Genomic DNA, 13,437 nt, shown 5'->3' with positions numbered 1-13,437 from the left:
GGATTAGAGTGTGTGTCACATAATTAGTTATTTGAATTAGAGTGTGTGTCACGTAGTTAGTTATTTGAATTAGAGTGTGTGTCATGTAGCGATCTCCAATTCTAACGTGGATTTCACATTTCACTGTATCCATGCTACTTTTTAATACACATTCATATGTATATGATGAACACCATGGTAGTGAGAAAACTTTTGGATGGATTCAAACATATGACCTACAAAATAGCACAACAAACTGAGTCAATGTCAACTTTTCGAAACTTAGTATGGCACGAATTCGAAATAATTACCCGTATGCCTGGTCCTCGGTTCAAATCTTACAATGTACACCGAATTGAAACATCGATATTAAGTCTCGTACTATGTACATTCAAATGTTGTTTTTAGCCCCCCCCCCCTCGCACAAACGCTACATACTTCCTGTATCGGTCAATCTTCCTCTCCTAACCACCTTAGGAAGCTATCGGTTTGCAACACACATTCATTCTTTCTCTCCGTGTTTCGATCTCTAAGTCTCTCAACTACACAACCCCTTTTTCCACTCTGTTACCAAATGTATTTACCTCACACACCCGCCATTGCACCCCATGCCGAGCTCTCTCTCTCCCCCCTCTCCCTCTCACCCTCTCGCGCTAAATACATGCATTGCCTATCTAGCCCCCCAACCTCTCATGCGCACGCACGCACGTTGTAGTATATCTAGGTCACTCCCTCAAGACTGTCTCACTCTTTCTTCCGCACGGCGGGCCACACTCGCTCATCTCGCTCTCTTTATCTGAGTCTCGTTTAACCTCGTTTTCTTTCACACACAAATGATATATCTCCCTGTTCGGGCCTCGATCGACACACTCTATACTCTCTCACGCACATCGTCTATCTAGGTCACTCTCTCCAACCCGTCTCACTCTTTCGATCGCACGGCGACCCTATGTCATCGGTTGACCTTGCTTCCTCCCACGCACAAAATATATCTACACGTCTGTGACTGGATCATCTCTCAAGCTCTATCTTACAGCCCTCACCCTTGCCAAAAAGCTCAATCGGACAATATCTCTCCAGAGCATATATATTTGGTCAATGAATGTCGGACCACACTCACTTTGTCTCTCTATCTATATGTCTCTCGATTGACCTCGCTTTCTCACACCGTATCTTCCACGCGTTGAAGCTACGACCTCTCCATCCCTCGCAAAGCCGGAGCTATTTACATTGCGAGGGGCACTCCAACCTTGGATTAATTTGTGTAGGCATTTATTCCGGTCGGTTTAGATTATATTTTCATAGCATTCGGCCCACAACTACTCCAAACACCGTCGCAACCCACTCAACTCCCCTAGTTGATTTCCCTCTGGCTCGGTCATCGCTCTCTCGCACGTCCTTTCTCGCCTTCAACGTCGCACCATGGTATTATTGAAAAAACTATGTTGTTCTCTTTAATTATTATAAATAAGCTACAAAACTACACACCGATAGTCCACTTGGAATGGAACAAATTTCGACCCACAAATTAAAGTGCTACAAACTACACACCGAGGGGCCCACATGTCATGAAACAAATTTGGACCCATATACAAATTAAAAAATAAAGGATGAGGATCGAACATGCGACCGGGCCTTCAAGCCGCACGTCAATAGGCAACATACGTAGAATAGCAATGTTTGTTGTGTTGGGGAACGTAACGGAAATTCAAAATTTTCTACGCATCACCAAGATCAATCTATGGAGTAATCTAGCAACGAGGGGAAGGGGAGTGCATCTACATACCCTTGTAGATCGCGATGCGGAAGCGTTGCAAGAACGCGGATGAAGGAGTCGTACTCGTAGCGATTCAGATCGCGGTTGATTCTGATCTAAGCGCCGAACCACGGCGCCTCCGCGTTCAACACACGTGCAGCCCGGTGACGTCTCCCACGCCTTGATCCAACAAGGAGAGAGGGAGAGGTTGGGGAAGACTCCGTCCAGCAGCAGCACGACAGCGTGGTGGTGATGGAGGAGCGTGGCAATCCTGCAGGGCTTCGCCATGCACCGCGGGAGAGGAGGAGGGAGAGGGGTAGGGCTGCGCCAAGAGAGAGATCATCTCGTGTCTTTGCAGCCCCAAATACCTCAAGTATATATAGGGGAAGGGGAGGGGTTGCGCCCCCATCTAGGGTTCCCTCCCCAGGGGTGGCGGCAGCCCCCAAAACCCATCTATGGTGCCGCCAAGGGGAAAAGAGAGGGGGGCGCACCTAGGGTGGGCCTTAAGGCCCATCTGGACCTAGGGTTTGCCCCCTCCCACTCTCCCTGCGCCTTGGGCCTTGGTGGGGGGGCGCACCAACCCACCTGGAGCTGGTACCCTCCCACACTTGGCCCACGCAGCCTTCTGGGGCTGGTGGCCCCACCTGGTGGACCCCCGGGACCCTCCCGGTGGTCCCGGTACATTACCGATAGCACCCGAAACTTTTCCGGTGACCAAAACAGGACTTCCCATATATAAATCTTTACCTACGGACCATTCCGGAACTCCTCGTGACGTCCGGGATCTCATCCGGGACTCCGAAAAACATTCGGTAACCACGTATATCTATTCCCTATAACCCTAGCGTCATCGAACCTTAAGTGTGTAGACCCTACGGGTTCGGGAACCATGCAGACATGACCGAGACGTTCTCCGGCCAATAACCAACAGCGGGATCTGGATACCCATGTTGGCTCCCACATGTTCCACGATGATCTCATCGGATGAACCACGATGTCGGGGATTCAATCAATCCCGTATTCAATTCCCTTTGTCTATCGGTATGTTACTTGCCCGAGATTCGATCGTCGGTATCCCGATACCTTGTTCAATCTCGTTACCGGCAAGTCTCTTTACTCGTTCCGTAACACATCATCCCGTGATCAACTCCTTGGTCACATTGTGCACATTATGATGATGTCCTACCGAGTGGGCCCAGAGATACGTCTCCGTTTACACGGAGTGACAAATCCCAGTCTCGATTCGTGCCAACCCAACAGACACTTTCGGAGATACCTGTAGTGCACCTTTATAGCCACCCAGTTACGTTGTGACGTTTGGTACACCCAAAGCATTCCTACGGTATCCGGGAGTTGCACAATCTCATGGTCTAAGGAAATGATACTTGACATTAGAAAAGCTCTTAGCAAACGAACTACACGATCTTGTGCTAGGCTTAGGATTGGGTCTTGTCCATCACATCATTCTCCTAATGATGCCAATGTCCATGGTCAAGAAACCGTAACCATCTATTGATCAACGATCTAGTCAACTAGAGGCTTACTAGGGACATGGTGTTGTCTATGTATCCACACATGTATCTGAGTTTCCTATCAATACAATTTTAGCATGGATAATAAATGATTATCATGAACAAGGAAATATAATAATAACCAATTTATTATTTCCTCTAGGGCATATTTCCAACAGTCTCCCACTTGCACTAGAGTCAATAATCTAGTTCACATCACCATGTGATTAACACTCACAGGTCACATCACCATGTGACCAACATCCAAAGAGTTTACTAGAGTCAACAATCTAGTTCACATCACTATGTGATTAACACTCAATGAGTTCTGGTTTGATCATGTTATGCTTGTGAGAGAGGTTATTAGTCAACGGGTCTGAACCTTTTAGATCCGTGTGTGCTTTGCGAATATCTATGTCATCTTGTGGATGCTACCACGCGCTACTTGGAGCCATTTCAAATAACTGCTCTACTATACGAATCCGGTTTACTACTCAGAGTCATCCAGATTAGTGTCAAAGTTCGCATCGACGTAACCCTTACGACGAACCCCTTTTCACCTCCATAATCGAGAAAATTCCTTAGTCCACTAGATACTAAGGATAAGTTCGACCGCTGTCATGTGATCCATTCCCGGATCACTATTTTACCCCTTGACCAACTCATGGCAAGGCACACTTCATGTGCGGCACACAGCATAGCATACTGTAGATCCTACGTCTAAAGCATAGGGGACGACCTTCGTCCTTTCTCTCTCTTCTGCTGTGGTCAGGTCTTGAGTCTTACTCAATACTCACACCTTGTAACACAGCCAAGAACTCCTTCTTTGCTGATCTATTTTGAACTCTTTCAAAATCATGTCAAGGTGTGCGTTCTTTGAAAGTATCATCGGGCGTCTTGATCTATCTCTATGGATCTTGATGCCCAATATGTAAGCAGCTTTATCCAGGTCTTCCCTTGAAAAACTCCTTTCAAACAACCCTTTATGCTTTCCAGAAATTTTACATCATTTCGGATCACAATATGTCATTCACATATACTTATCAGAAATGTTGTAGCGCTCCCACTCACTTTATTGTAAATACAAGTTTCTAACAAACTTTGTATAAACCCAAAAACTTTGATCACTCCATCAAAGAGTATATTCTGACTCCGAGATGCTCGCTCTAATCCATGGAAGGATCGCTGGAGCTAGCATACATTTTAGCATCCTTAGGATCGACAAAACATTTCTGATTGTATCACATACAACCTTTCCTTACGAAAACTGGTAAGGAAACTTGTTTTGACATCCATCTGCCAGATTTCATAAATGCAGCTAATGCTAACATGATTTCGACGGACTTAAGCATCGCTACGGATGAGAAAATCTCATCGTAGTCAACTCCTTGAACTTGTGAAAATTCTCTTTGCCACAAGTCGAGCTTCATAGACGGTAACATTACCGTCCATGTCCGTCTTCTTCTTAAAGATCCATTTATCTCAATGGCTTGCCGATCATCGGGCAAGTTCACCAAAGTCCATGCTTTGTTCTGATACATGGATCCTATCTCGGATTTCATGGCTTCTAACCATTTGTCGGAATATGGGCCCACCATCGCTTCTCCATAGCTCGTAGGTTCATTGTTATCTAGCAACATGACTTCCAAGACAGGATCACGCATTACTCTGAAGTAGTACGCATCCTCGTTGTCCTACGAGGTTTGGTAGTGACTTGATCTGAAGTTTCATGATCACTATCATAAGCTTCCACTTAAATTGGTATAGGTGCCACAGGAACAACTTCCTGTGCCCTGCTACACACTAGTTGAAGTGACGGTTCAATAACCTCATCAAATCTCCACCATCCTCCCACTCAATTCTTTCGAGAGAAACTTTTCCTCGAGAAAGGACCTGTTTCTAGAAACAATCACCTTGCTTTCGGATCTGAAATAGGAGGTATACCCAACTGTTTTGGGTATTCTACGAAGATGCATTTATCCGCTTTGGGTTCGAGCTTATCAGCCTGAAACTTTTCACATAAGCGTCGCAGCCCCAAACTTTTAAGAAACGACAACTTAGGTTTCTCTAAACGGTGTCGTCTCAACGGAATTGCGTGGTGCCCTTTTTAAAGTGAATGCAGTTGTCTCTAATGCCTAACCCATAAACGATAGTGGTAATTCGATAAGAGACATCATGGTATGCACCATATCCAATAGGGTGCAGTTATGATGTTCGGACACACCATCACACTATGGTGTTCCAGGCGGTATTAATTGTGAAACACTTTCCACAATGTCTTAATTGTGTGCCAAACTCATAACTCAGATATCTCTATGATCATATCATAGACATTTTATCCTCTTGTCATGACGATCTTCAGCTTCACTCTAAAATTACTTGAACCTTTCAATAATTCAGACTTGTGTTTCATCAAGTAAATATTCTCAGCATCTACTCAAATCATCTGTGAAGTAAGAACATATCGATATCCATTGCGTGCCTCAGCACTTATTGGACTGCACACATCAAATGTATTACTTCCAACAAGTTGCTCTCTTGTTCCATCTTACTGAAAACGAGGCCTTTCAGTCATCTTTCCCATGTGGTATGATTTGCATGTCTCAAGTGATTCAAAATCAAGTGAGTCCAAACGATCCATCTGCATGGAGTTTCTTCATGCATATATACCAATAGACATGGTTCGCATGTCTCAATCTTTTCAAAAACGAGTGAGTCCAAAGATCCATCTACATGGAGCTTCTTCATGCGTTCTATACCAATATGACTCAAATGGCAGTGCCACAAGTATGTGGTACTATCATTACTATTTTATATCTTTTTGGCACGAACATGTGTATCACTGCGATCGAGATTCATTTTTAGGTGCAAGACCATTGAAGGTATTATTCAAATAAACAGAGTAACCATTATTCTCCTTAAATGAATAACCGTATTGCGATAAACATAATCCAATCATGTTTATGCTCAACGCAAACACCAAATAACAATTATTTAGGTTTAATACCAATCTCGATGGTAGAGGGAGCATGCGATGCTTGATCACATCAACCTTCGAAACACTTCCAACACATATCGTCATCTCACCTTTAGCTAGTATCCGTTTATTCTGCAGCTTTTATTTCGAGTTACTAACACTTAGCAACCGAACCGGTATCTAATACCCTGGTGCTGCTAGGAGTACTAGTAAAGTACACATTCATATAATGTATATCCAATATACTTCTGTCGACCTTGCCTGCCTTCTCATCTACCAAGTATCTAGGGTAGCTCAGCTTCAGTGACCGTTCCCCTCATTACAGAAGCACTTAGTCTCGGGTTTGGGTTCAACCTTGGGATTCTTCACTAGAGCAGCAAATGATTTGCTGTTTCATGAAGTATCCCTTTTGCCCTTGCCCTTCTAGAAACTAGTGGTTTTACTAACCATCAACAATTGATGCTCCTTCTTGATTTCTACTTTTGCGGTGTCAAACACCGCGAGTTGCTCAAGGATCATCATGTCTATCCCTGATATGTTATAGTTCATCACGAAGCTCTAATAGCTTGGTGGCAGTGACTATGGAGAACCATCACTGTCTCATCTGGAAGATTAACTCCCACTCGATTTAAGTGATTGTAGTACTCAGACAATCTGAGCACATGCTCAACGATTGAGCTTTTCTCCCTTAGTTTGCAGGCTTAAGAAACTTGTCAGAGGTCTCATACCTCTTGACGTGGGCATTAGTCTGAAATCCCAATTTTAGTCTTTGGAACATCTCATATGTTCTGCGACGTTTCAAAACCGTCTTGTCGCCACAATTTTAAACCGTTAGCATCACACACTGAACTATCACATAGTCATCAAAACGTGTATGTCAGATGTTTCGCAACATCTACAGACGACGCTGAGGTTCAGCACACCGAGCGGTGCATTAAGGACATAAGCCTTCTGTGCAGCAATGAGGACAATCCTCAGTTCATGGACCCAGTCCGCATAATTGCTACTATCAACTTTCAACTAAATTTTCTCTAGGAACATATCTTAAACAGTACAACTAAAGCGCAAGCTATGACATAATTTGCAAAGTCCTTTTGACTATGTTCATGATAATTAAGTTCATCTGATTAATGAACTCCCACTCAGATAGACATCCCTCTAGTCATCTAAGTGATACATGATCCGAGTCAAACTAAGCCGTGTCCGATCATCACGTGAGACGGACTAGTCATCATCGGTGAACATCTCCATGTTGATCGTATCTACTATACGACTCATGTTCGACCTTTCGGTCTCTTGTGTTCCGAGGCCATGTCTGTACATGCTAGGCTCGTCAAGTCAACCTAAGTGTTTCGCATCTGTTCCGAGGCCATGTCTGTACATGCTAGGCTCGTCAACACCTGTTGTATTCGAACGTTAGAATCTATCACACCCGATCATCACGTGGTGCTTCGAAACAACGAACCTTCGCAACGGTGCACAGTTAGGGGGAAAACGTCTCTTGAAATTTTAGTGAGGGATCATCTTATTTATGCTACCGTCGTTCTAAGCAAATAAGATGTAAACATGATAAACATCACATGCAAATCATAAAGTGACGTGATATGGCCAATATCATCTTGCGCCTTTTGATCTCCATCTTCGAGGCGCGGCATGATCACCTTCGTCACCGGCATGACACCATGATCTCCATCATTGTGTCTTCATGAAGTTGTCTCGCCAACTATTACTTCTACTACTATGGCTAACGGTTAGCAATAAAGTAAAGTAATTACATGGCGTTTTCATTGACACGCAGGTCATACAATAAATTAAGACAACTCCTATGGCTCCTGCCGGTTGTCATACTCATCGACATGAAAGTCGTGATTCCTATTACAAGAACATGATCAATCTCATACATCACATATATCATTCATCACATCCTTTTGGCCATATCACATCACATAGCATACCCTGCAAAAACAAGTTAGACGTCCTCTAATTGTTGTTGCATGTTTTACGTGGCTGCTATGGGTTTCTAGCAAGAATGTTTCTTACCTACGCAAAAGCCACAACGTGATATGCCAATTTCTATTTACCCTTCATAAGGACCCTTTTCATCGAATCTGATCCGACTAAAGTGGGAGAGACAGACACCCGCTAGCCACCTTATGCAACTAGTGCATGTCAGTCGGTGGAACCTATCTCACGTAAGAGTACGTGTAAGGTCGGTCCGGGCCACTTCATCCCATGATGCCGCCGAATCAAGATAAGACTAGTAACGGCAAGTAAATTGACAACATCGACGCCCAAAACTACTTTGTGTTCTACTCGTGCATAGAAACTACGCATAGACCTAGCTCATGATGCCACTGTTGGGGAACGTAGCGAAAATTCAAAATTTTCTACGCATCACCAAGATCAATCTATGGAGTAATCTAGCAACGAGGGGAAGGGGAGTGCATCTACATACCCTTGTAGATCGCGATGCGGAAGCATTGCAAGAACGCGGATGAAGGAGTCGTACTCGTAGCGATTCAGATCGCGGTTGATTCCGATCTAAGCGCCGAACCACGGCGCCTCCGCGTTCAACACACGTGCAGCCCGGTGACGTCTCCCACGCCTTGATCCAGCAAGGAGAGAGGGAGAGGTTGGGGAAGACTCCGTCCAGCAGCAGCACGACGGCATGGTGGTGATGGAGGAGCGTGGCAATCCTGCAGGGCTTCGCCAAGCACCGCGGGAGAGGAGGAGGGAGAGGGGTAGGGCTGCGCCAAGAGAGAGATCATCTCGTGTCTTTACAGCCCCAAATACCTCAAGTGTATATAGGGGAAGGGGAGGGGCTGCGCCCCCATCTAGGGTTCCCTCCCCAGGGGTGGCGGCAGCCCCCAAAACCCATCTATGGTGCGGCCAAGGGGAAAAGAGAGGGGGGCGCACCTAGGGTGGGCCTTAAGGCCCATCTGGACCTAGGGTTTGCCCCCTCCCACTCTCCCTGCGCCTTGGGCCTTGGTGGGGGGGGGGCGCACCAGCCCACCTGGAGCTGGTCCCCTCCCACACTTGGCCCACGCAGCCTTCTGGGGCTGGTGGCCCCACCTGGTGGACCCCCGGGACCCTCCCGGTGGTCCCGGTACATTACCGATAGCACCCGAAACTTTTCCGGTGACCAAAACAGGACTTCCCATATATAAATCTTTACCTCCGGACCATTCCGGAACTCCTCGTGACGTCCGGGATCTCATCCGGGACTCCGAACAACATTCGGTAACCACGTATATCTATTCCGTATAACCCTAGCGTCATCGAACCTTAAGTGTGTAGACCCTACGGGTTCGGGAACCATGCAGACATGACCGAGACGTTCTCCGGCCAATAACCAACAGCGGGATCTGGATACCCATGTTGGCTCCCACATGTTCCACGATGATCTCATCGGATGACCACGATGTCGGGGATTCAATCAATCCCGTATTCAATTCCCTTTGTCTATCGGTATGTTACTTGCCCAAGATTCGATCGTCGGTATCCCGATACCTTGTTCAATCTCGTTACCGGCAAGTCTCTTTACTCGTTCCGTAACACATCATCCCGTGATCAACTCCTTGGTCACATTGTGCACATTATGATGATGTCCTACCGAGTGGGCCCAGAGATACCTCTCCGTTTACACGGAGTGACAAATCCCAGTCTCGATTTGTGCCAACCCAACAGACACTTTCGGAGATACCTGTAGTGCACCTTTATAGCCACCCAGTTACGTTGTGACGTTTGGTACACCCAAAGCATTCCTACGGTATCCGGGAGTTGCACAATCTCATGGTCTAAGGAAATGATACTTGACATTAGAAAAGCTCTTAGCAAACGAACTACACGATCTTGTGCTAGGCTTAGGATTGGGTCTTGTCCATCACATCATTCTCCTAATGATGTGATCCCGTTATCAACGACATCCAATGTCCATGGTCAGGAAACCGTAACCATCTATTGATCAACGAGCTAGTCAACTAGAGGCTTACTAGGGACATGGTGTTGTCTATGTATCCACACATGTATCTGAGTTTCCTATCAATACAATTCTAGCATGGATAATAAACGATTATCATGAACAAGGAAATATAATAATAGCCAATTTATTATTGCCTCTAGGGCATATTTCCAACATGTTGTACCCCCTTTGTTCACATAATGTTTTTATATTACCACAGCCTAATTAATGGATAACATGTAATATTATTTTTAGTACTATTCGCCTTCACTTACTGGTGGGTTCCCTGTGTGCTCTCTCTCCTCCCCTTCTGCATTTAGACGCACGGGCAAACAGGAAGAACTCGCGGGCGATGTTGCCGTTGACCATATCTGGATGCGTCCACAAGTCACGGCACCAGTTTCACGTACTTGCAGCACTAGTCAGTGTGTACGTGCAATGCACGTTAATTTGGAAGTATATTAAGTGCATGCGGATATTAACTCCTAGGATATTATTTGCGTGTTGTCATGTGATTAGCACTATTTTTGGCATGAAATTAACTGCACGCTAACGTGTTGAGCGCTCGACATTGAAGCAGTCTAGGTTGTTGGATGACAAGGAATACATGTGGCTTGATGACGTTTTATATTTAATTTGATGCGGCTCTAGCAGAACATTCAATCGATCAAACCATACATTTCGTTCAGTCTGACTCCGACTTTAAATTATACGACGATCGATATAAAATAAACGGAAATGATAAACGTTCGGATTTTAAGCATGGCAATCCGAACGTTTTTCATGGCAAATTTAGATGACGCGGCGGCGGCGGGGGCGTCTCGCGGTGGGAAGCGGCTCCTCTGCCGTGCTCTGTGTGTCGTCGGGCCACTGACCGACGGCGACGGCGGCGTCTTGCGCCGTTGTTGGCGTACTCCTGGACGTTGGCCTAGCTTCAAGGAAGGCCAAAATGTTCTGGACTTCGGGGCGAGTCAACTGGCGGGAGGAGGCGACTGGCGTTGGTGCAAGGAAGCGGTCGACAGCGGCCATCCATGCCGCTGAGGGGGGCACTGGCACCCGCGCGGGGACAGGCGCTGTCAACGGTGCGAAGGAGACATTCGTGTGCACGGGCACCGGCACGGGCGTGCGCATCAGTGCACGCGCAGGCGCATGCGCTGGCAGGTGCACGGGCACGTGAAAGTCGGCGGGGACCTCGTGGAATCCCGTGGGATCAAGCTCGGCGATAATGTGTGGCTCCCATCCCATCAATGCCACGGGGATGGGCACTGGTGCAGTCGGGGCGACGGGAGCCGGAACGGGAGCGGGGACAGGCACGGCGTCTTCCCACAAGGCCAGTTAAAGCTCGTCCCAAAGCGCCTTATGTTCTTGAGACTCCGGCTGGGTGTCTTCCTCAGGAAACTGGAACACTAAGGGCAGACCATCGTGATGCGGCATGGCGTACGTTTAGGTCAGGCTAGTTGGAGGTAGACGACAGGAGAATCGGAGAGGAAGAGAGAGGATTGTAGCGATACCGGGTAGTGCGGGGTTGATTTTAAACTGCGGCGCCGGCGACATTAAAAGTGGGAGTAGTTGGGACGACGATGGGCGGCGGAGCCTGGTCAAAGGGCTTGCCTCCCGGTGAGCCTGCACAGCGGTCTGCTCGCACGCCTCCCTGACAGCCGGCGCAGCGGTCTGCTCGCACGCCTCCCGTCGACTCACACGCTTGCTCGGACGACACCTGCTGATGAGAAGCGGGGACTCGTGGCGGCACGTAAATGCCCACGGTTTCAATAGTGAAAGCGTTCGCCTTAACGTGACAGGTCTTTGTTCCAAAATATCTTGGCTCTTCATTTGTGCAGCTTGTCTTAAATTGAAGAAAAAACTTACGAAGTAATATTTGTGCCATATCATGTGACCATGCTTAGTTTCAATAATTTATGCTCACTTTTGGATTTTCTGAAATTTAAGATCCAGGATTCGAAACAATATCATAACCTGCATCATGCAATAAATTTTCAAGCCGTGCATCTGTCCTGTTGTATTTCTTAAGAAAGGATTTGGTCAAACATTTTGCTTAGTTAGACTTCAGACAAGTTATATATGCAAAGTAAAAGGATAATCCCTCCGTACCAGTGCATTGCCTGATATATTAACTCAAGTACTAGGCACGAACAAACGTTCTCAATTCTGTGCTCATCCTGGTGTAGTAGTAGTAGTTCTAGGCAATGCAGTTGACGGGTGACCTTGACGAGCGGCGACCGAGGGAATTGAACCGTGCTCGGCACGGTAGGTAACGTTGTCTAGTTACTAAAGCATCCCTCCGTTGTTCATCGGTAGTCATTATGGACCGGGGACATGAGGGGAATTTCCTAGGGCTGGAATTCTGGCCACCAGATATTTCGACTTGAAACGATGAGGCTCGACTGGTTGGGGTTGCCTAATGTGCGTACCACGCACGCCACCGAAGGACACGAGCCCGGTTTTTTTTAGGATCAACACGAGCCAAGGTCTGGCTGGTACGCCGTTAGGTCCTACCATTCGAGAATACGAAAGGAACCTTTTAAATTGCCGAACGAATCTATTTGTATTACAATACCCGTATTTTCCTTGCAAATACTAATCTCAACGTGGTAATTGATTTATGACGAGTTGTTGAATTAGAGTGAGTTTGTGATATAGTGATCTCAACGTGGATTTCACATTTCATGGTATCCCTAGTAAGTTTTCCAATGCAAATTCAAATTTAAAAGATGAACAATATGGAGGTGAGAAAACTTTGTATGTATCAAGCATATGACCACACACACACACACACACACACAGAGACACACACACGAACACAACAACAATCCAATAAGTATAGTGCATCTATTTTTCCAAACCATGCATGTATGACACGAATTCAAAAATACTCCTTCTATTCCTAAATATTAGTCTTTTAGAGAGTTCAACAAGTGACTACATACGGAGCAAAATGAGTGAATCTAGACTCTAAAATATGTCTATATACATCCGTATGTGCTAGTCCATTTGAAGCCTCTAAAAAGACTAATATTTAGGAACGAAGGGAGTAAAATGTAAGACATCCATGGTCCTCAGTTCAATATTTAAAATGAACATGAAACTGAAACATGAATATTAAGTCTAGCACTACAGTACATGCAAATGTTGTGTTTAGGCGGAGCTATGATTGTCGGGGGTCAACCCCTCGACCTTAGATAAAATTGTGGAGCTCTGTTTAGGGTTGTTTAGATTATATTTGTCCCCACCCTCC

Source organism: Triticum aestivum, chromosome 6D (assembly GCF_018294505.1).
Source record: "Triticum aestivum cultivar Chinese Spring chromosome 6D, IWGSC CS RefSeq v2.1, whole genome shotgun sequence".
NCBI lineage: Eukaryota > Viridiplantae > Streptophyta > Magnoliopsida > Poales > Poaceae > Triticum > Triticum aestivum.
The sequence above is the reverse complement of the archived record's forward strand: the minus strand, read 5'-3'. Positions refer to the sequence as shown.